Below are 3,907 nucleotides of genomic sequence, written 5' to 3' on the forward strand. Positions count from 1 at the left end.
AGCCTTTTGAATTCACAAAGCCTCAGGTGCAGCTCTCAACCTATGTAGTCCCAATGCAGCAGGTCTATTGTATTTAGTTTTGTTTTGCTTTGTTTTTGTGTTCCATTGGTCTACACTACAGAACCATTACTCTCCAATGGAGTAACCCTACTTCCCTGATAACAAACACAGAAAATTAAATGTTTCCAAGTACGGTCTTGGTGTTCTTCATTTAAGGTACAATTTTGCAAAGAAATTGGAAATACCTTAATGCATAAGAATAGAGAATTCCTTGAATAAAATATAATACATCCTTACAATGAATACATTGTGGCTCATTAAACATCATATTATGAAAGGAATTTAGAGACTCAATTGTCCCTGGTAAGTGGCCCACCCCACGGCCCTCAACTTTGGGTCAGTTTCTACTTCTCTATGACATCTCTCTGACCTGCTTACCTAGCCAAAGTCAGATAAATGTGCCATTCTCCCTTGGGTGCATGTGGGAAACTCTGCAACCTATAAGCAACTCAGAGAGAAGGAAGATTAGGACAGGCCCACCGGTGCCTTCTCCCCCCGCCACCCCCCAATCTTCCCAATCTTCCCAGGTCCTGGAAGGGCAGAGGAAGCCTTCCCTGCCTACATCCTGTTCTGAGTTCTCTCTGTCCTTGACCCATGCTAAAACTCAAAGATGAAATCCACCAGTTCTCCTTCTTTGTGTGGATTTTTATCATTTGGGTATCCTTTCCTCTCTCCACAAAACCTGGCTTTAAAATCATCACTTCCCTGAGAAAATCAAGAAAATGTGCTTTGAGACTTTTAACAATCAGTGGCCTTGCCCTGAGATTCAGGACTCAGCCTTCACTGTAGACAGCTTAAAGGAAACATGACGTGAGACCAAAATTAAAAGATAGTCTTTCTATTTGCAAAATATGGAACCTACGATAATTTCTTTTAAAAACTTTTTAAAAATGATAACTTTACCAATACCATCTCCCCACCTGGTCAGTTTCTCTCATTCCTAGAAACCTCCTCCTTTTCTTTTTCCCATCTCCTGGGCCACACCAGCATATGGGTTTCTGGTGGGACCATGATTGAGTGGGACTGATTTGCCCCACAGACCAAGGGAGTGGGCCTCACAGTGGAATTCGGGTCATGAGGATCGGACCAGCCAAAGCTGAGACTGAGGCCTGCAATGCCCACAACCACCCCCTGGTGCACAGGAGACAATGGGTCATCTGGTTCTTGGGCACAGAAGTAGGGTCCCATCTCATGTCAGGTCAGGTCTCTGGGTTCACAGACCCCTTGATAAAGATGCTCAGAATGAATGAATACCTGCAGCAGGGATCATTAACCCACCTTTAGTATCTGCTTCAGTGGTCGATTGAATTGTGTCCCCCCAAAAGTCACTGAAGCTTGAATTATATCCCCCAAGTTTTATGTATTAGAAACTTGGTCCCTACTGTGTTAAGAGGGTGAGAAATCCCATTGTGGTAATCAAAGGGTGGACCCTTGAAGAGGTGATTGGATTGCAGGACCATGCAGTAGTGAATGGATTGAAAATGGTGGTCAGGGGCGTGGTTTCTGAGAGCTTTAAAAGAGAGACTCTCTCTCTCTCCCTCTCTCCCTCTCCCTCTCTCTCTCTCCCTCTCCCTCTCCCTCTCCCTCTCCCTCTCCCTCTCCCTCTCCCTCTCCCTCTCCCTCTCCCTCTCCCTCTCCCTCTCTCTCCCTCTCCCTCTCCCTCCCTCTCCCTCTCCCTCTCCCTCTCTCCCTCTCCCTCTCCCTCTCCCTCTCCCTCCCTCTCCCTCTCTCTCTCTCTCTCTCTCTCTCTCTCTCTCTCTCTCTCTCTCTCTCTCTCTCTCTCTCTCTCTCTCTCTCTCTCTCTCTCTGCTTCCACCATCTTGCAATGTAAGACCCCTGGATCACTGTTGCCACCAGATAGATTTTGGACTTCCTAGCCTCAGAAACTGTAAGCAATAAGTTTTATTTTCTTTCTAAATCACCCAGTTTCAATAAGTTTTATTTTCTTTCTAAATCACCCAGTTTCAGTATTTTGTTAAAGGCAACAGAACAGACTAATGCAACTTCTGAGTTCAACTGATGCACTTTTTCTGCCCCTGAACACTCCTTTTCCTTTTCCTTTTCCTTCCTGAGTTACTTTCATTTCCCCCTCTCCCTTATCTCTTCCATCTGTCCTCCAGCTCCAATACGTACACACAGCTCCACTGTCATATTGTAGCAGGAAGTTAGAAAAAGACAAAAATGGGAAGAGGAGACCTGGTTACTTGCAAACAGGATAACCAGTACACCCAGTTTGCCAAGGACATGGGCATAGACACGGCAAAAGTGGCCACAGGAGACAAAGACAGGGAGCTCTGCCTCATGTTTGGCTCCGTTCAGTTGAACCAATGAGCTCCCACCTAGGGGGCCAATCAACAGAGTCTACACTCAGGCCTCAACCAATGACCAAATGACAGGAATCCAGCTAAGAGGACTTAACACCCCTGGGAATGTAACCACCAGGGCTGTTGAGACACTCACTCTCGCTGGAGCCCACTCCATCCTATCCAGAGCATATTCTCACTTTGCTAAATAAAACTGGTTTTTTATTTCACCTCTGGTGTGTCTCATCCAATTCTTTGTTGGAGACACCAAGAACCCAGACTTAGCTAGCAGAACCTGCAATTTCCTCAGTTTCCCTTAACAATAGAATACACTTAGCATATATGTGGACACTCTAATAAAATCAGCACATTTTATAGATGGTACATTACTCAAGAGAATAACAAGACCAATTCCTTCATTTTGTCAGTAACACCCAGAGATGTTGTCTGACTTCTCCAGGATTACACAGCCAGATAGCAGCAGTATGGAAGGCAGAGATCAGGTCTAATAGCACCCTTCTCCAGTTCTCCTACAATGTATTCAAGGAAGGCAGATGTATTTTCGCATTAACTCAAGAAATGCACAGAACTATAATCTGTGTGCATGCACACACACTCACACACAGCTCTCTAAAACCATACTTAAAAGCTTTTGATTATCGGCCTTTTAAAAAGTGTGTTTCCCTTGCTTATTCCCTACAAGTTCATTAGCTCAGACAGCTGAAAGTTGACTGTGCATCTACATTTTTTAAAGCTCTCCTTTTTAGAAGCAATGCCCATTTTGAAACAAGCCTACACATATGTGAAAAATGTCATGCTTTATATCATGTGGTGCCTCTGGGCATTTTGTCAAATTATTTCCTTTTTTCTACTTCAGGTCCTAATGATCCCAGACACTCACTATGCAAGGGAGGGAAATATGTTTCTCGCCTCCCTCCCCTTGATATATTCACCACTGCAAGTAGGAAGGGGCTCTGAGGCTCAGTGTGCTCTGCTCAGACGGATCATCTGTGTCCTTTACTTGTATTTGTGACTATGTCCTTGCTGTTACCCGCATCTGCATAAGTGTCCTGATAATCTGCAGCCTGTCTTTTCTCCTTTGGAACCATCTCTGTTCTCTGTACCCAAGCTGCCAACTTCGTGCTTTCATTCTGCTGTTCTCACTGCTACTTTGCTCTCTGGGTATTTGTACCTACGATTGGGACAACTAGCAGTACATAGAATACACTCCTTCAGCACATTCCCCCGTGGAAACAATAGCAGGACCCCCCTTCACACCTCATGCAAGACCTCCATTTAAAATGGGCCCAACTGGGTTGCAAAGGAAAAGGCACGCCTGCCAGGACCAACCTGGAAACAGGAGAAATAGGCACATTCTTCCTGTAATTCTAACATCTTCTTGCTCTGTTGGTATATTCTACGGATCTGTGAGCAGGGACAAAAATCAACCTTTCCCAGGCTGAGTGGGGAGCCATCAGGACCTGGTTTAAAAATCTTCATTACGGGGGCATATGCTCAGAGCCTCTGCTAATTGCCAGCCCTGG

Source organism: Cynocephalus volans, chromosome 14 (assembly GCF_027409185.1).
Source record: "Cynocephalus volans isolate mCynVol1 chromosome 14, mCynVol1.pri, whole genome shotgun sequence".
Lineage (NCBI taxonomy): Eukaryota > Metazoa > Chordata > Mammalia > Dermoptera > Cynocephalidae > Cynocephalus > Cynocephalus volans.